We start from the raw sequence: 21,648 nt of genomic DNA on the forward strand, positions 1-21,648 counted from the left end.
AAGGTGGTCGACGTAGGCGCGAAGGCGGATGAGTGCCCTTAGGTCGTCAAAGGTGGCGCAATCACTAAGGACAGTGGCTGCGGTCACCAGCCTGCAATTTCCCACACACCTCCATCCTGTACCCCCTGTAATTACACGCTCTGTGGTCAAGACTTCTTGGCTGACCTGCTTTTGAGGGCGGGCAGCAGTTACGCTAAGAAAGGCAGTGTAGGGTTAATTATAAAGCAGCACGGAAGTGGCGGTGTTTGAACGTTCGTCCCGTGTGTGTCTGCCTTTTAAGGACCTGATTCATTCATTCTTTCTTGGTGATATAAACCCCTGTTCTCCAGTATAATCAGTACTGTTTTTTGAAGTTTGCAAAACCACGAAATCAATTTTTCGACTACTTCTCGTGTGAATAGGCTATTACCGGAAAAAGCAAAAATAACTTGACCAAAATCAATGTGCGGTAATGCACAGTACAATTATAAGTATCTGCAAATGAGGAAATTAACGTCATGCAGTAATCCCCTCCTGCAGGTATGTTTCGTAAGTGCAATGTACGTTGTCAAGTCAGCAGTACAGCTTCCTTTTATATTCTCGAAATTTTATACAACTAAACAAAAAATAAAGTCATAGTTACAGTAAAATATTAAATCCAAGAAGTAGCAATACAGCAACTAAATTTAGCCATAATGTAAAACAGTTTCGACTATCTGACGACAGACTTAGGAAGTATTTCCTCCGCAAAATTGCATCCCGAGATTTTTGGTAACTAGTGTAAAAGAGCAGACATCAGACGAAACAGAGAGATAGGTGAACGGCAGAAACCAAATTAGAATGCCACCCTAGTTATTGAGAAGTTTTCTGCATACAAAAAAAATTTCATCCAACCTGCAGTGAACCAATCCAAGAACTCGGTAGAGGTCATGACAAAGCAGACCTGAAATTATTCTCAAGACACCAACAGTGTATCACGAACTCACGACAGAGGAGACAGCACAGCACACTGTGTTTATTGTGAGAACTTGAAGGTGACAGTTTGGAAAACAAAAGCAATAAACAAGGTTAAATTGCCTCAGAGTACTTTTGGTAACTGGAGTTCCCAAAATTAACCTTCGGAAATGTGTAAAAAGTACCCGAACGGGTAACATACGTCTGGGAGACGGCTGTCGAACGCCCTAATAGTCATCCCCTCTCTTTGCGGTGTCGTTTCGCTATTTTCCTCCGTGTATCTTTGAGTTGGAGTGCTGGGTTCTTGAAGTGATAAAGGGGTGCCTTTCTCCGTATATAACCTTCAGTAAAGCAGCAGTGACGTCTCATAGACGTTTGATACCAATTGCGTGATTATTGTTCTTCAGGCGCGTTTGTCAGTAACAACCATAACATAGTCCACCATAACTGAGAAGCCCATTTACAAAAGGTACCAAATCCATAAAATCAAATTTAACAGGAGAGACAAAGTTTTACAGTCACAATAGCATCTGAATGTTTTGCAGCATTGTTGTTACATTCAGACAAATATTGAGACACAGTACACCAAGTATCTCTGTTAATTTTTGTTATTGCATAAATAAAAATGGATTTGGTACCTTCTGGCAGCGAGTTGTCAAGTTTGGCTACTGTTGGTCTGGAGTTTCTGTAGGTGATTCACAGTATTCATCAGATATCAGACTCCAAAATTTAATAAAAAAAAACTCACAAAGAAAATAAAAAATGCCAGGCTCGTCCTCATTACATACAATATCATGTAAAGAAAGGTCGGCATTTGTGTGTGACGTCATTACCAAGAGGAACAGCGATTGGATGCCGAGATTTGGTATTTATTGGAAAAGAGGTAACACTGGATTTGATAGTCTTCGCCGTGAACAGAAAATCTTACGGGGAAATACATTGCGGATCGGTACGTTGTGGCATACGTAACAGTTCTTATTACATAGGTAATGGTTAAAAGTAGTGCTGCCACCTGTTCTCGTTTTTCAATTTTAGTACCTCCTGGAAATGAGCTTCTCAATTATCACAGTTATCAAGATCTATCGATAGTATCTCGTAATTAATTTGCGCAATATGGAGCACCTACTTACAACACTTCTGGATGAGGTTGTGCGGAGGCCGTACAGTAAAATTGGTAAACAACCCACCTTTTGCACATGACACGGACGTTCTTGAACTGAAAAGCAACATAGGTTCACTTGTATTCACAGCAGTCCTGATATCTGGCAAGTAATGTGTAGATACATCTTTCTCATTTGGAGGGACGTGACATATTTTCCATAGTATTATAAAAAAAGGTTTTTGTTCCTATCGACAGCTCTTAGGTTTGAAGACCCAAGCGACGCGGAAGAAAACAGATGCGACTGCCACAGTGTCAAAGAAAAGATATATTGTGAAGTGTCAGCAGCGTTATACTCCAGGCTACATTGTGTGTGTTGACGAATTGCTTGTTACATCACTCGATGTAGATCTCGGATGTATATGCCAAGCAAACTGGATTCTGTACCAGGACCCAGTACTTACATGACGCCTACATTCAGACCTATAAGATATTTTAAATTCACATCCAAATATGAATTTAACCTTGAAATTTTCCATCAATTTTCTTTGTTCCTGTTTTACGAAAGACATGGCACAGAACTAATTATGTTTTCTTTTTAGTGTTTTGAAAAACTTAGAAAAATACTCTTTCATGGAACATCAGTTGCGTATTTTCTGTATTTCCTTCTTGATTATTATTTTGCACTGTTATTTCCCTCTCCGGTCTCTAACTAGCGGTAAGATGGTAGTCCACGAGGAAGTGTATGCAAAGATATGCCTTAAAATTACGCTGTTAAGACGTTGTTTACACTTCGCTTCGAACGAGTCCTGTAATAACAACAGGTACAGTGAAATAACGAGCACCACCCTCCCCGAAGAATGCAGTTACTTTAATAACAGTAAATGCATCTGCGAAGAGACAAATTCCTGTTAACGTTATCTTTCGTGGCCCTCTCTCGCAGCAATATACGCGGACAGCCACAAATGTTGTTATAAACGATAACTGGATGGATAAAAAAAACTGCTCTTCCATCGCCATGCGGAATATGCAACCCAAAAAGAACTCGAGCACCCAATATTCACCAGCATGGAACTGAACCTCGACACCAAGCTCCGGCTGTACCATATGGTTGTGCACCCTTGCCTCACCTATGGCTACACTGCGTGGGCTACGATTAGTGCCTCCCGGATGCAGATCCTCCAGCTCCTGCAGAATAAGATGCTTCGGTGGAGGCCGCATGCCCCTCCCCTCCACGAGGAAACGGACATGGCCACTCTCAATGCGTCCATGCGAGAGAAGGCGTCTATACCAAAGTAGAAGTCCCGTGCGACACGGTCGCTGGCTTACAAAACACTGGCACAACGCCTCCCCTGCACTGACAAAAACACCCTGTTCCTCTCACCATCCTTAAGGACTCAATTATGACCATGGCTAACAATAGCACTGTTACGGCCACTAATTAAACTTTAGTGTTGACCTGGCCACTCGATAGGTATCGACCATCGTAACCACCACTGTTCATACGTAATGTAGTTCGTAGTTAGTGAATGTCTGCCTGCGACCCGAAATTCCACCGTCGGAGGGTGGGACGGAACTTAGTCCCACCGCCACACCTTCAACGTGCACTCCAGTGATGTTTTTGGAATGTCGTTGTCGAATGGAACAGTTTTACTATCCACCAAGACAGTTAACCCGTGAGCTACCAGTAAAGCTGTATTTAAACTTCCCACGAAAAAAAAACTTCAACTTACAACATTCAATAATGACTGCATTTCTCGTTACGTCAGGCTACAGCATGAATTAATTCAAATAATTAGTTTTATCTCGGTATTTTCTAATGACTCCTAATGGTGCTCAATACAGTCTTTTTTACATAAATGCCAATGTTCCTGACTTATCGGAAAATAATAGTGTAATTTCCTGCACAGTGAGTCATACAAAGCAACTGCTAAGCCTAAAGTAGTCAAGATAGACAAAAAAAAATACGCACGTCACTTACTGTTAGAGGATCGAAATTAAAGCAACGATAAATTGGTTCCTCTCGCCTCTGAACTTCAAAAGACACTTTCGGAGAGTTAATAAAATTAAGGTTTCCTAATGATAATAGTTAGTAGGGCTGTGGAGATACAGATATTCGTATTAAATTGGGCAAGAAAACGCAAAGATTAAAACACTGTGATGTTGTTGTGGTCTTCAGTCCTTAGACCGGTTTGATGCAGCTCTGCATACTACTGTATCCTGTGCAAGATCCTTCATCTCCCAGTACTTACCGCAACCTACATCCTTCTGAATCTGGTTACTATATTCATCTCTTGGACTGCCTCTACGATTTTTACCCTCGACGCTGCCGTCCAATACTAATTTTGTGATTCCTTGATGCCTCACAACATGTCCTACCAACCGGTCCCTTCTTCTTGTCAAGTTGTGCCACAAACCCCTCCCCAATTCTATTCAATACCTCCTCATTAGTTATGTGGTCTACCCATCTAATCTTCAGCATTCTTCTGTAGCACCACATTTCGAAAGCTTCTATTCTCTTCTTGTCCAAACTATTTATCGTCCATGTTTCACTTCCATACACGGCTACACTCCATACAAATACTTTCAGAAACGACTTCCTGACACTTAAACCTATACTCGATGTTAACAAATTTCTCTTCTTCAGAAACGCTTTCCTTGCCAGTGCCAGTCTACATTTTATATTCTCTCTACTTCGATCATCATCAGTTATTTTGCTCCCCAAATACAAAACTCTTTTACTACTTTAAGTGTCTCATTTCCTAATCTAATTCCCTCGGCATCACCCGACTTAATTCGACTACATTCCATTATCCTCGTTTTGCTTTTGTTTATGTTCATCTTATATCCTCCTTTCAAGACACTGTCCATTCCATTCAATTGCTCTCCCAATTCCTTTGCTGTCTCTGACAGAATTACAATGTCATCGGCGAACCTCAAAGTTTTTATTTCTTCTCCATGGATTTTAATATATACTCCGAATTTTTCTTTTGTTTCCTTTACTGCTTGCTCAATACACAGATTTAATAACATTGGGGAGAGGCTACAACCCTGTCTCACTCCCTTCCCAACCACTGCTTCCCTTTCATGCCCCTCGACTCTTATAACTGCCATCTGGTTTCTGTACAAATTGTAAATAGCCTTTCGCTCCCTGTATTTTACCCGTGCCACGTTTAGAATTTGAAAGAGTATTCCAGTCAACATTGTCAAAAGCTTCTCTAAGTCTACAAATGCTAGAATCGTTGGTTTGCCTTCCTTAATCTTTCTTCTGAGGTAGGTCGTAGGTCAGTATTGCCTCACGTGTTCCAACATTTCTACGGAATCCAAACTGATGTTCCCCGAGGTCGGCTTCTACCAGTTTTTCCATTCGTCTGTAAAGAATTCGCGTTAGTATTTTGCAGCTGTGACTTATTAAACTGATAGTTCGATAATTTTCACATCTGTCAACACCTGCTTTCTTTGGGATTGGAATTATTATATAAAATGGCGTATTTATTATTCCGCTGCGTGTACTATAAAGTCGCCTCGCTGTTGAGTTTTTATATTCGAGCCAACAGTTCCTCTGCCTACTCCGGAGCAACTGGCAAGGTTACGAGCAACGAGTGAGCTTCATGCACGTGCTGACTGCCTATAGCTGTAGCGTACAATGCTTGACAATGTGTGGAGGCGGCTTTTATTTGGCTGTCGATGCCGAACGGTGTTTGTAGAAGGAGGGGTAGTGGTGTAACCGAATAATAATCGCTGCGAGTGTGCCGCGAGAGATCTCGAGGCTCGTGTGTTTAGCCGGCAGACCCCGACGTGACGTGGGAGGTGAGTGTTGACACGCAGAGCCGGCGAGGCGCGTCAACACTGGCTGCTAGTATACGCGGGCTCCGGGTTTCGGCTGCCTGAGCCACTGGCGTCCAGCAGTTAACAAGCGCCCGGTTTACGTGTGGCGCGGCGCGGCGCGGCGCTCAGTTTACGGATGAAACTCGTGGACAGAACGGGCCCTGACGTGTGCCCACGAGCATACGGCTGTCCAGCTAATTCTGGCCCGCCGCGTCTGCTCTGAAAACTTAGCGGGCTGAATCGGCGCCTCTGCTACAAAACGGTGAAACACACAGCAGAGGGTCCGCAGCTCGTGGTCTAGGGGCTGTACCCCCTTCGGCAGTACACTCACTAAAATTGGAACGATACAGAGATTAGCATGGCCCCTGCGCAAGGATGACACGCAAAATCGTGAAGCGTTCCACATACAATAGCCGGCACGGTAGTTCAGCGTGTTCGGTCAGAGGGTTCGCTGCCCTCTGCAATAAAAAAACTGAGAGAACAGATCAACGAAAAACCCGAATGAGTGTCATCGGACGTCCGCCCCGAACAAATTCAACGAACAATATAGACTAAAATGAGCTCAACAAAAAAGTGGGCTAACTTTGCTGCTTCTGGATCACGGGGTCCCGGGTTAGATTCCCAGCCGGGTTTGGGATTTTCTCAGCACGGGAACTGGGTGATTGTGTTGTCCTCATCATTTTGTGAGAGTGACTAGATTGGATTGTAAAAAGAAAATGGACTGTGTAAAAATTGTGACACCGTTTTGGCGCTGATAACTGCGCAGGTGAGCGCCCCACAAACCCATCACATCATCTTCATCCATCATATCAACAACACACCTGAGGATGTAAGGATGGCACGCCCCCTCCCTATTACCACAACCACCACCTGGTTAATGTCTCCTGAGAGCTAAAGTTTATCAACTGTGCGTAGTTCAAATGTGAGTGAATTCCTAACGAACCAGTCATCGGACCCTACTTTTACACACTACTTAAACAAACTTAGGCTAAAAAAAACACACACACACACACACACACACACACACACACACACACACACACACACACACACACACACAGGCCACAAAAGGACTCGAACCTCCGGCGAGAGGGGCCGCGCAATCCGTGACATGGCTCCTCTAACCGCGACACTACATCCAAATATCTGTTAACTCTTAATCTGTCGTGCCGTGGTATCCAGGATGCTCTAAAAGTGACGCTATCTCACGGAAGGATGAACTTTTCCTTCCAGATACACTCTTTCTTCAAGTGAGGAGGATACGGTCTACACATTAGTTTTATCGTTCGCTACAAAGAGAGATTCTTGGGAAACGTTACGAACGTTCCCCCCCCCCCCTCCCCTCCCCTCCCCCCCCAAAAAAAAGAACATTCACGAGAACTATGTCCACTCCATCACCATAGCAAGACCATACAGGGTTAGACACTACATCAATTTAGAATGGCATCCAACAGGAATTGCATTGAAATACTGAGGTCACAAACGTGATGGGGTAGCGATATGACATAAGCAGATGGCGGTAGTATCGCATATACAAGTTACAGTGGCGGAGCTCTCATTTGTACTCAGGTGATTCGTATGAAAAGGTTTTCGACATGATTATGGCTGCGTAACGGTAATTAAGACTTTGAACATGAGATGGTAGTTGGAGCTAGACGCATGGGACATTCCAGTTCGGAAATCGTTAGGGAACTGAATACTCAGAGGTCCAGTGTCAAGAGAGTACCGAGAGTAACAAATTTCAGGCATTACCTCTCACCTCGACAACGCTGTGGAAGACTGCCTACACCCAACGACCGACACCAACGGCTTTTGCGTAAAGTTGTCAGTGCTAACAGACGACCAGTGCGTGAAATAAGCCCCGTGGGACGAAAATTTCCGCTAGGACAGTGTGCCGAAATGTGGCGTTAAGTGGGCTACCTAGTAGACGACCGACGCGAGTGTCACGCTGGCAGCTCGACATCGCCTGCACCGCCTACCCTGGGCTTGAGTATCGGTTGGACCCTGAACTGGTAAACCGTAGCCTCGTCAGGTAAATCCAGATTTCAGTTCGTAAAAGCTGAGGGTACGCTCAGCGTATGGCGCAGACTCCACGAAGCGATGGACGTAAGTTGCCAGCAAGAAAGTGTGCAAGCTGGTGGTGACTCCATAATGGTGCTGGCTGGGTCTCTGGTCCAACTGAACTGACCATTGACTGGAAATGGTTGTCTGGTTTCTTGGAGACAATTGGCAGCCGTTCGTGGACTTCATGTTCCCATGCCAGTGCGCTATCTCAATGTGCCACAGCTTTTCGCGACTGGTTTGAAGAACGTTCTGAACAATTTGAACGAGTGATGTGGCCACTCAGATCGCGCAACATGAATCCCTTTGATTATGTCCCATAAATGCTCGGTGGGTCAGTCCGTCCACAAAATCCTGCACCAGCGGCACTTCGGCAGTTACGGACGGCTATAGAGGCACCATGGCTCAGTATTTCTGCAGGGAACTTACCGCGACTTATTGACTCCATGCCATGTAGAGGTGCTGCACTACGCCGGGCAAACGGTCGTCCGACACTATATAAGGTAGTATCCCATGACTTTCGCCACCTTGGTGTATATTACATGGGCGGTAGATGTTGTCATCCTTTCTCCGCACAGCGAGATGTTAATGAAGGAATCTAAATACTTCATCCTGTGCATAATCTTCACTGTTAATGTTCCGTAACGTAATAGGTGATTCCGTGATGACTTCCGGAGCTTTCAGGTATGATGGAGTCCGGAAACGACAGAATGGAAAGTTATAAGCGAAAACCGCTCAGACACCTCTGACAGTGGAAATACGTACCGGTGCTGTTGTTAAGATCGTGGGGTAGGAAGCTTTCAGAGATGGTATTATGGCGCAAAACAAGACAAATGTCTAGTAAACAGGGACTGTAAACAGCATATCTTAAACCTTAAACTGATACATTTACCCATCTCCATCATCCCTGAAAGTTTGTACATAATGAATGGAAGTAATGAATCCGTCTTTCCTTTAACCCTATAATGGATAGCTGGCTGTGCTTCCGAATTCCATTCACGGGACACTTGCGTCCCAATGGTAAATATGCTACAGACTGTTTAGAGTCTACAATCATCGCGTAAAAGCAAAATTTTTATTCCATGTTAAATTCACTGAGCATGACTTAAAGGTCAAATGCGAAACGCATCTGGAACGTAAATAGATATTTATTACAGCAAAAATCTTTTTAATTCATAACACGAATATTCACGTGTATGTACTCGAGTGGGGGATCCTGAAACAAAATCAGCTGTCATACTACGTACGAATTATCACGCTGATAAAGACTGTGTAGCCACTTGCAGCATTTCACACCAGGTTCGTTTGAGCGTTGCAAGTGGGTTCACGCGCATGCGCAGAGCTGAAGTTGCGTATGAGCAGCGCCTTCACCCGCTTCTGGCTACTTGAAATAGAGCTGTTAGTGTATGAACAGTAGCAGCAAGTAGCCAGATTCTAACGGGAAAAGTTTTTCTGGTGCGCCCAAACTGCCAGACTGGCGCATGTGCGGAGCAGTCAGAGCTGTAATGAGGGGTAGACTACACGTGACCCGTGTTTACGTTTCGTTATTTGCTGTTTCCTCTTCGTTTACAGCTCACACGTCAAATGAACACAAAACGGATTTCTGTGGTTGTAAGCTAACAGGTGAAATTAAAATACTTTCACATAATCACGGAAGACTATGTCATTACTTTAAGTTTCCCGATATTATTTTATTTCCAAGCTATTAACAATAACACATGAAGGATCTTGCAGAACAGAAGTTATTTTTAAATAATTTTGCCTGTTATTGATCTTTTCGTTTAGAATAAATTGACTGCCTCTGCGGAAGTGTTTCATTGCACACTACAGTCTAGTTTCAACTGTTCGCTCTATTTCAGGTGCCTATTTTCATTTCCCGGCACGTACGCCATTATGCAATAATACAGGACCAAACATGAGATAATACGGTATTGGTACCCCATGAAAATCGCCATATCGAAAACCACACTAAAAAAAACTTCATTTCATTTCACCTGGAATTAAGTCCCATGCTTCTTTACAGAGGGTAGGGGAACGATGCGGGAGACCCGCACCACTTTACTAGGCAAGGTCCTAGTGGAGGTGGTTTGCCATTGCCTTCCTCCGACCGTGATGGGGATGGATGATGATGATGATGATGATGATGATGATGATGATGATGATGATGATGACGACACAACACCCAGTCATCTCGAGGCAGGAAAAATCCCTAACCCCGCCGGGAATCTAACCCGGGACTCCGTGCTCGGGAAGTGAGAACGCTACCGCGAGACCACGAGAAGCGGACTAATTCCAGGTATTTCAGTGTAAATCGGGACATTAACCCCAGTACACTAAGGGGAGGGGTGGGGAGAGGAGGAATTTTAAATTGCTGATAAATCATCGAAAAGTTTTCTATTTCATACTTTATTCAAATGAAGTCACAATTAATAGGTTATGCATTACTTAATTACCATTTTTATTTTTCTTGTTTTATACCCTTCTGTAGCCCTAAGTTTTACACCTATTAGTTACCTGGGGTTAAGCCGAATTACGCTTCTCAGTGTGTTTCACCAGATTCCGATGCTGTCGGAGTATTCCGATGTCCTGTTTCTTTTATTACACAGTATAAGGTCGCTCAAGACTATATACATTTTGAAATGGTCATGAAAATAACATATTCTCCTTGGTTCTGATGTATACAAGCAGCTTTTTATTTTTGCAGAAAATATGTATTCTTTCATTATAGGTGTCTGCAGTGCTGTGTATATGTAAACGTTATTGAAATGGCCTCGGAACAATGTTGCAAGGTGGATAACCTGACCACGATATTACCGCATTCGACCTCTCGCGGCCGTTGTCGGAAACCCGCGGTGATGTTAGACAAGTACAGTGGTGACTAGGGAAATTCATTGCATTGTGAATGTCTTCAGAAAAATTGCGCACGCGCTATTAAGTGGTTCGCCGTGCCCATGTCAAGTATCACCATAAAAACTTCAGGTAAAGCGACTGAAGCTCCCTCACACCCAGGTGAAATAATATTGTGGTCAACTAATACTTGAAGCAGTAGTCTATTTTTGATGTATTACGTCAGACTGCTTCCTTATTCTGCGTTCATCTGGATAGGGTATGATAAAACCGTTTCTCTAAGTACATTAAATCCGTATATCCCGTCCGAACAACATGCCCGAATAAGCACGAAATTTCAGACAAATGCAACGAAAACCATGTGAGCAGGAAAAAAAAAAAAAACTGAGCACGGGCTTCCTTCGTCATCGCAGTTGCTCATGGGCAGTAACGCCTGTTTTCTGGCGCTCCCCTGCAACTTCTCAAATGAACCTATCATGAGATATAACGGGCGTCGGAGTGTGCGCGTGGACGTGTAGTAGCGCGCGTGTGTTTTGAGCAGGTGGAGGTGGATAAGGACAAGGCAGCGAGTCGGGGGCAGGTGTCTGGCTGAGAGCTGTGCTGGCCGGAAGTGGGGGCCGCCTCGCCGGAAGCCGTCTGCCTCCTGCTGCTGCTCGCTGCCCACAATGGGCGCGACGCGAGCCGAGCTGTGATAGGGGGAGGGGAGGCTCGACTGAGTCACTGGCGGACATCTACCTCCATCCAGCAGCCAGCGGAGGAGGCATTGTTCCGCGCACAGACATAAATTACTGGACTGGCAAAGACGCTCCTTCACTGAAGCCTGACGTATGGTGAGGTAAGATAGGGGCGTTGCGAAGTTCGTGAATGATGCTACTACGATTTTCTAAATCGAAATGACTTACGCTTTACGAGGTGGTCTGAACAAATTCTGCAGTTGAGCAACTATTTGCGTACTACTTCAGTGTCTCTCTCTCTCTCTCTCTCTCTCTCTCTCTCTCTCTCTCTCTCACACACACACACACACACACACACACACACACACACACACACACACACTCACACACTTTGAATCGTGTGTGACGAGAACACCGCGTTACGTATACACACACGTTTAAAGCAGACTATAATTTTCGTAAGAACACCTAATGAATAAAGACACGTGTTATCTGTGGCAAATACAACGTTTTACTTGTAGGAACACTTGCACAACGAGCACACTACTCGAAGGAAAGCCGAAGTTGATAAAAACAGGTAAAATACGTCATTACGCTATGTCTGTTGACACTAGATTTATTAAACCCCTTAAAATATGCATAAGCTATTTATACACTGCTGGTATCTCATATAAGAGAAACTATAATTATTTAGGTTTCCATACAGTACAAAAGCAAAAAGTACCTAAGATGTTTAGTTACGCTTGCATTGAGTCATGTTCCTTTCTTTGTATCTTCCGTCGGTTGCACGAAAAATTACAGCCAAACACGACGCGTGTATTCACCATTACGTCAAAATTCTAAAGGCAACGTAGTCGTATCAGTTTATAACCATTTCTTTTTACACGTCCTTAGCCCTCGTTGCCATATACCGATGCTACTGTATATGTTCTTGCCAGTCTACTAATCATCTCCGTGGTTCCACGGCGTAATAGGCCATTCGTCAACATTTTCTTGCAATGAGATCGTCACTGATCTTAGGCTATCTGAATTTAACCATGTAAACCAGAAAGCTATATGTGAAGATCACTGAATTTTAAGCATTCTCTCGCATGGAAAATATTAGCAGGACTAATAACCAGACGCATTAAGAACAGACTTGCAAGGTTGGTGTAAAGCACCACTCTGCTAGTTAAGCCTAGAATACTTCCACATTTGGCAGAGTGCCCCAAACTGTCCACTTCAGGCGATTTTTCGTAAGAGCAATTTTTTTTACCAGTTTAGCTGAGCACTGTTACGTTAACGGATGGGTTCGAACAGGGGAGATGCTACTGGATGTTCCGTCGTTTCTGCTGTTCGTGTCTTCAGTTTCCGTCTGCCTATCGAGTTTACTATCTTTGCCACTGAACACACTGCGATTCGTAAAGCCGTGGATCAGAATGAAACGTTACTGTGGCCTCAAATTCTTGATCTGCTCTGATTCACTCACTACCCTGCACTACCTTTCAGGATATGTAAGACGTGCAGCCACTTCCTTGGCCAGCACTATTTCCGGACTTGGGTCGAACCGAGCGCGATGGAACGACAACTATTACATGGACTACGTGAACACGTCGAGCAGGCGTGGCGTAATCTATACCATGACGAGGGATAGTATTCGTCCTCCGTATAATCCACTGGAGGCCAAAGAGCGCCTGGGTTGCCACTAGATGGGTCGTTCGCGAACTAACTGGTCCAAAGGAACGGTCTTTCATAGTTCACTTCGGTCGCGGATTTCTACTTCTAGTTCCCCGGAACGGAAAACGGTCAGTCTCGTTCCAGCCTCGGTCCCATTCCCTTCGGTCTCGGTCTCGCTCGGGCGGACTCGTCCTTCTTCGCGTGGCCACTTGTCGCAGTTCCACTGCTCATAGTTAGTACAGTATCGAGTTGTTTTTCGTTTTGTTCGCTGCGCACGCCCATTCTAGATCTGTTTCAAACCTTTCTTGAACTCTGAACTTCAGGTTCTTTTCGTATTCTATTCAGCGTCCATGACTGGTATTTAAAATGTATTTTACGTTCCCGTCGGCCACACACACACACACACACACACACACACACACACACACACACACATATATATATATATATACGTACACAAACACAGCTACGTAAATTACTTAAAAATTACGTCGTATGTAAAACACCTTTTCAGGTAAAAAAACGGCATATCAGCTTATTTCACTACTTAGATAAACAGCAGAAGAACTACTTCTAAAAATGCAAGAATTTTTTATTATTTTACATGCAAAGGAAGTCGGCACGGGACACACGAATGGGCATTTTCGGTCGTTTTTAGATCCAAGGTAAAAGAGCATGTCCATTGTTATGGAAGGTAGACCAACATAGAACCCAATGAAGTCCGCGTTCTATAATCAAGTGTCTGGTGTCACATTCTGTGAAGAGAATGATAACTTCTACAATATTATTTCAGTGGTACAGGGTGGCAAACGAAAAAATCAGCCCCTAGTACTAGACTGCTCATTGTCGCCTATCTGTCGTCATCTATAGTTTCGAAGTTGTTGTTTGCATTAGCTTATTTGTTATTTCTTCACTGCCTCATTATTACATGTTTATCTTTCCTGCTGCTAGCGGTGAACAAATCCTGCGCAAGTGGCGTGGAGTCTGTACTCGGGGCCTGTTTTTTCGTGGGCCACCTTATATTATTTCACTGCGATCAGCCGCATAAAGCTACAGTTGGGTAAACGAAATGTTTCGCAGAATCACGAAAATTACAATTGTGTGTGAGAATTCTGTTACAAATAAAAACTCTGTACTCCAGGGCGGAGGCAAGTGCACCCTCTTGGCGCTTTCCATCTTCGGTCACCTATGCTACTAATTTTCAATTTTTCATAAGAACCGTATACCAAGCACAAATGAACGGTGAACGAGTAAAAATGAACGGTTCCCAAAAAAGAGCGATCACCCGTGAACTAGTTCCAAAGGATGCACGAGTTTTCTCATCTCTAGTTGCCACCTGTGGAGGCTACATAGCGTAATGATATGGGTTTTTCAGCGTGGGTCGATACCTGTTACCTCACAACCGCTTGCAATATCGGTTTGTACTCCGTATGCACTGTTTAGGCAATGAATCTGGAGTTGGAAACCTTCAAAAGGTGCACTAGTTTTTTCCGGCAGTGTATATCAGCAGGTTTTGTTCTTTTTTTCTGCCTGTAATTCATTTAAGAGACTATACACATCATGTTATAGAAATGGAAGAGAATGTAGATGAAGATGAAATGGGAGATACGATACTGCATGAAGAGTCTGATAGAGCACTGAAAGATCTAAGTCCAAACAAGGCCCCAGGAGTAAATAACATTCCATTAGAACTACTGACAGCCTTGGGAGACCCAATCCTGACAAAACTCTACCATCTGGTGAGCAAGATGTATGAGATAGGCGAAATACCCTCAGACTTCAAGAAGAATATAATTCCAATCCCAAAGAAAGCAGGCGTTGACAGATGTGATAATTACCGAACTATCCGTTTAATAAGTCACAGCTGGAAAATACTAACACGAATTCATTACAGACGAATGGAAAAACTGGTAGAAGCCGACCTCGGAGAAGATCAGTTCGGATTACGTAGAAATGTTGGAACACTTGAGACAATACTGACCCTATGGCTTATCTTAGAAGAAAGATTAAGGAAAGGCAAACCTACGTTTCTAGCATTTGTAGACTTAGAGAAAGCTTTTGACTATGTTAACTGGAATACTCTTTCAAATTCTGAAGGTGGCAGAGGTAAAATACAGGGAGCGGAAGGCTATTTACAATTTGTACAGAAACCAGATGGCAGTTATAAGAATCGAGGGACACGAAAGGGAAGCGGTGGTTGGAAAGGGAGTGAGACAGGGTTGTAGCCTCTCCCCGATGTTATTCAATCTGTATATTGAGCAAGCAGTAAAGGAAACAAAAGAAAAATTCGGAGTAGGTATTAAAATCCATGGAGAAGAAATAAAAAGCTTGAGGTTCACCGATGACATTGTAATTCTGTCAGAGACAGCAAAGGACTTGGAAGAGCAGTTTAACGGAATGGACAGTGTGTTGAAAAGAGGGTATAAGATGAACATCAACAAAAGCAAAGCGAGGATAATGGAATGTAATCGAATTAAGTCGGGTGATGCTGAGGGAATTAGATTAGGAAATGAGACACTTAAAGTAGTAAAGGAGTTTTGCTATTTGGGGAGCAAAATAACTGATGATGGTCGAAGTAGAGAGGATATAAAATGTAGACTGGCAATGGCAAGGAAAGTGTTTCTGAAGAAGAGAAATTTGTTAACATAGAGTATAGATTTGTCAGGAAGTCATTTCTGAAAGTATTTGTATGGAGTGTAGCCATGTATGGAAGTGAAACATGGACGATAACTAGTTTGGACAAGAAGAGAATAGAATAGAAGCTTTCGAAATGTGGTGCTACAGAAGAATGCTGAAGATTAGGTGGGTAGATCACATAACTAATGAGGAGGTACTGAATGGGATTGGGGAGAAGAGGAGTTTGTGGCACAATTTGACTAGGAGAAGGAATCGGTTGGTAGGACATGTTCTGAGGTATCAAGGGATCACCAATTTAGTACTGGAGGGCAGCGGGGAGGGTAAAAATCGTAGAGGGCTACCAAGAGATGAATACAGTAAGCAGGTCTTAAGGATGTAGGCTGCAGTGCTGCAGTAAGTACTCGGAGATGAAGGAGGTTGCACAGGACAGAGTAGCATGGAGAGCTGCGTCAAACCAGTCTCAGGACTGCAGACCACAACAACACACATCCTAAATTGTCGCCGGTATCACCACGGTAGGCACGAATGTGGTGAAAGGATGACGAGTGCTGATCATACACTTGCACAGCACAGCACACGTCACCTCGCCTCGGCTCAGGCCAGATTCCTGCTGGCTGGCCGGCAGCCGTCGTAAAGCGGGGCCCCGCTGCTGGCAGACGTGAGCCGACGCCACAAGAGGGCAGCAGCCATTGTCTGCCGGCCGCTGTCTGGCTGCGTGGGCGGCGCGCCGTCGCCTCACCTCTGCTGATTTACGGCGCCAGGGCGCGTCGACGTGCGCGCGGGTGGCGACCCTCGTCTGGGCACGGGCTGAGCTGGCGCGGCCCGCCTCGCATGGGAGCTGTGCGTGTAGTCCGCCACCACGCGATGGCAGGAGGGTGGGAGGGTGGGCGGGCGGCCGACAGCCCCGCTTAGTGGGCGCCGTGCTTGACTGTTTCCTTTTTTTCACCTTCCCTAACAGCATGTAGAGCAAACATCCTCGGTTCAGGAGCTAGTTACTGCGTAGTGATTTACATTTTTTCTAAAAATTTAGAAAATTGAATCCCGATCTCTGAATGTAATACGCTGGGGCGACAAAAGTCACGGGATACCTGCTAATACCGTGTCGGCCCCTCAATACCCGTCCATAACTGCGAAGGTCTTGTGCCAGTGCATGATTTTGTGCACTAAGTACCCACACGATTATGTCTCACAAAATATTCGATGGGATTCATGTCGGGCGAACTGAACTGGGTGGCCAAACCAAGCGCTCGATTTGTCCAGGATGTTCTTCAAACAAGTTACATTGAAAGTATCATAGATAAAAATTATTTTTAAAAGTGATAGTATCTAACCAAAATTGTTTCCTTTTTAATTAGTGAGAGTATCATAGATTGTTCCAAAATAATTATTCAACAAACCTGCATCTGACTGCGAACTTGTTTCTTGCACTCCTCCATTTTGCCGGTAATGTAACATGTATTTGACTCAGCAGTCAAGTTTAAGAGAATAATGCCGTGTGTGCAATGGCATTAAGGTGGTACTGATAAGTTAACTTCTGGCCCTGATCTTTACTTGAAAGTCGCGAGCTGTATATGTTCTAATCTCGTGTTTTCTACTGAAAATCTCGTGCTTGTACTCTTGTTAACTTTACTATTACAGAGATCGCCAAAACTTTATTTTTTTTTTAAATTGGTCCTGTGCGCAACAAATAACTTACATGGTCTTTCTGCTGCCACTGCTTGATCTGCTGCATTCCATTATTTAACAAAAACATAAAAAACCTATTATTCATGCTGAGTGCAATGCATGTTCTGTACGGCGGCTCCTTCTGCTTCTGCGGCTGCTGCTGCTTGCTACAATTACATATAATTCGAGAGAAAGGGTTTGGTCAAATCTAAACTCGATAAATGATAACCCAAACACACAATTCCTTTTTTCCAAAACTATATTCTGAAAGCGATTCTTTCTCATTCAGTTAACAAAACGCTAGAAGCTCTTTGAAAAATCGCTTCGTATGTAAATCTGCCTCCAGTGGCATTAAAGCAATATTACAAATTAATCAAACTCTTGAGACAGACTGAAATACTTCTCAATTGAATACATAGTGAAACAATTCCCTGACAATTACAAAAGAAATCAATGACAAAAATCAATACTTAATCTAACAATGGTTTCCCCTTAAGAATTCAGCTCCTATCATTATCAAAATTACCGTCTGCTGCTACGCACATACACAAACCCTTTTCTTTAAATTAATAAGCGCGCTGCAAATTATAAAAAATCCTCCGGGCACCTATCTGCGACTCCAGAGTTTTTTACAGCGCACGCACGCACCCTTAACCATCAAAGATCCTCTTAATCAAAGATATACTCATTCCACCTTGCGGTGGGCAACTATCGACGTTATTTCCTGCATCTACCCTGATCAGACCTTAGCACGTATCTTTCAACATGGCACATTGTCATCCATAAAAATTCCGTCATTATTTGCGAACATGAAGTCCATGAATAGCTCCAAATGGTCTCAGTTGTTAGTTGGACCAATGGACCCAATCCATTTCATGTAAACACAGCCCACGCCATTATGGAGCCACCACTAACTTGACAACTAGGGTCCATGGCTTTGTGGGACTTGCACCACATTCGAACCCTCCCATCAGCTCTTAACTACTGAAATCGGGACTCACCTGACCAGACCACGATTCTGTATTAGTCTAAGGTCCTTAGACTAATACAGAATCGTGGTCTGGTCAGGTGAGTCCCGATTTCAGTTGTAAGAGCTGATGGGAGGGTTCGAATGTGGTGCGAGTCCCACAAAGCCATGGACCCGATGTGGTCGCGAGCCTAGCAGAGGCGCTGCAGGCGACGTCGTGGTGTTAACAAAGGCAGTATCGTCGGTCGTCTGTTACCATAGTCCATTAACTCCAGATTTCGCCGCACTATCCTAACGGATACGTTCGTCGTACGTTCCACATTGATTCCTGCGGTTATTTCAGGCATCATTGCGTGTCTGTTAGCACTGACAACACTCCGCAAGCGCCGCTGTACTCGGTCGTTACGTGAAGGCTGTCAGCCACTGCGTTGTCGGTGGTGAGAGGTAATGCCTAAAATTTGGTATTCTCAGTACACTCTTGACACTGTGGATAACTGAGTATTGAATTCCCTGTCTCTTTCCGAAACGCAGTATCCCATGCGTCTAGCTCCAACTACCATTCCCCGTTCAAGTGTGTTAATTTCCGGCGTGCGGCCGTTTCACATGAGTCACCTGAGTACAAATGACAGCTCCGTCAAGACACTGCCCTTTAATACTTCGATAATTAATCGCTTCAGGTGTAAATAGCTTTATTGCTTCAAAAGCGTAACCGGTTTCGGGCAAGAGAGCAAAAAGCAAAACAAAGAAACTAGTGTCAGAGATTGTGTAAGATTTAAGGCGAGTTTGTTATAATAACAATGGGGATACACTGTCCAGCTATAAATGAGAAGTTGATATGGTCGGGTTAGTCAGAATGGATGTCGGACCAGGCAGCCACAAAATATCCTAAGATAAGTGGGGAGTCAGAGGAAGAAAAAAGGAGAGAAATGCTAAGAGAATATCACCGAATAACGTACGGCAACGTATACCGTGAGGCGCGTGACCGCCGCACGTGAAGGCCGAGATAAGGAATGACCTGATGGTAGAAGGCAGTCGTCCATGGAAAAAGAGACGCCCAAGCGACCGTCATATTACAAGCGGAAGTGGAGCCATCTAGTGGAACTTGACTAGCCCGAACGTTGAAATGTGGTGAACACGTAGTGTATAACTGAATAGAAGATGGTTAAATGTGCATTATTGAAAAATAAAGATGAGAAAGTTATGTACTTGGCCATAAGTTCTAAGTGCCCAGCCATCTGTTACAAAGCAATACAATAGGATTAAAATAAACGTAACTACATAAAGTACCCACAAAGGAAAAATAGTGACATTTAGTCGGCTTAAAATTAGAGAGATAAGAAAGAAAAATACAATTTCTTAGAGAGGAAAGTCTGAGGGGAATATTGGTGAAGTTTCACCGCTGCTTCCAAGAGAAGTAATTATTTACACGTGCTACAGAGCGATTTGCCGGTTAAGGGTAGTTGAAGAGTTCTTTTTAAGCTGTGAATAATTCCAATTTCCTCTAATAAATTAAAGACGCAGTCTTTATAACGACGATGAAAGATATTCAAATTGCTACTTATGTCACGAATACAGTGCCCATTAGCTTTCAAATGACTAGATAAAGTGGACTCAGAATTATTTAGGCCCTGATGTTCCTTGACTCGGATATTAAAAATTGAGCTCAGTCTGACCGACGTAAAGGCACTGGCAATGATTACACTACACATGTAGTGATTGTGGGTCCAAGCTTCATGGTGCCTGTGTCGAAAATCAATTCTGTTTATCACAATGAAAACACGGGTGTCGCACTTGATAGCCACAAAACACATTTTTTTTTTTTGAAATATCAAACCCAACTGTATAAACTTCACATTTATACTTCGACAGTGGATTCCTACCTATCATTATAACAAACAAGTGTTAACATTCATACGGTCAATTACTACAGTTCCTTCTTTTTCACTTTTCCAGTCTTGTACACCTGAAGAACGCGGCCTTGTAATTGCCTGAGACCGGTCGTGATTGTGAACCAATAAAACTATTTAAACTGAAGTGGTTAATTATGTGTGTGTCTACTATGAAGCTGTTGCGGATGTTCTCCTAACTAAATATTATGCAATAAACGGAGTTCTTAAAGTCTAGCTGGAGGAACCAGCGCTATTATGGGCTTGCAATGAAAATCCCCTGGATAAAATAATTGACCAGTAGTAAGAAACACAACGGGGCCCCTAGACTACGCATCTGGCTACTTGACTGGAAGCACTCCAGATTTGTTTTAGTTTCGTTCAAGACAGCAGGTGCTTTCACGGCATTGTACTCGTAATTGTGGCTTTATGAGCACATTGCACATTTTGAATTGCATTGTGAATATACTGTTTGGTCGCATCCGTAATACTGGACGGAGTAAAATGATTCCGTATTTGTTCCTTTTCCACATAAAACGGAAGCAAATCTTGTCGCATGATATCCTGTGGACTTCAGTAAATTTTTTACAGCTTACGAATCAATGCGACACACACAAGGAGGTCGTAATAGCGAACACAATGCGCTGAAACCAGCTTCTTTGTCGTGTCACGACAGATGAATTTCACGTTTTGACATGTGCAAAGTGCAACTCTTTCCATTTCATAGTGGTCAACGGTTGAACAGGTAAAAGACGACGGCGATTTCGTTCACAAAATTGTACTTGGTTGTGAACCCCGGAACGAGAACTTAGTCTTCGTTTTTGATTGTGATTTCTTGGTTATAGCACTTCGCAAGGTACACACTTCACCACCAGACTGTCAGGCCCACTCGTAAGGTATAAATGGAAAAATGTTATAGGCTGATACTCGTATTTTCCCGTATTTGAAGTCACTGCTTGGGCAGAAGCAGCGCTATTGTCGTCATGTTCCCGTATCGTAACATAGGTATTGCACTTCTTTCAATTCATTCTGTGGTGACTAAGTTCCAAGAATGCTTGGGGATAAAACATAGAATAACCAACTGTCCAATTCCACGTAGCAATTAACAAAAACTGGAAACAAAGCTAAAATATTTCACCTCAGTTCGCTTCTTAAACAAAACGACTGACTGCTGGATTAGCAACGAAGGACGCATTTTTTAAATACAATATGAGGTACTACGCCTCGTATTAATAACTTCGAGACAGTTTTTAAGCCAATGTTAATAACTACAGTAGTCGTATCCTGGAGCAAATCAGTCTAGAATGGATACAAAACACACTACTGCATAGTTAAATTAGCCTCCTTTCGTAAGTCGTCTTAGGTGATCGTTCCACGCCTCCCCCTCATACACAC

At 43.6% G+C, this 21,648-nt stretch overlaps 1 protein-coding gene and 1 non-coding gene across 2 annotated transcripts in view; both read left to right on the forward strand.

Moving 5' to 3' along the window:
• Nucleotides 1–21,648, forward strand: part of LOC126455838 (rap guanine nucleotide exchange factor 6-like) — a 200,408-nt gene that overhangs the window by 49,923 nt on the left and 128,837 nt on the right. The window lies entirely within an intron of this gene.
• On the forward strand, nt 6,167–6,270 carry LOC126424496 (U6 spliceosomal RNA). The gene has a single exon (XR_007576175.1). It is a non-coding gene; the product is annotated as a U6 spliceosomal RNA (small nuclear RNA).

Source organism: Schistocerca serialis, chromosome 1 (genome assembly GCF_023864345.2).
Source record: "Schistocerca serialis cubense isolate TAMUIC-IGC-003099 chromosome 1, iqSchSeri2.2, whole genome shotgun sequence".
Classification (NCBI taxonomy): Eukaryota; Metazoa; Arthropoda; class Insecta; order Orthoptera; family Acrididae; genus Schistocerca; species Schistocerca serialis.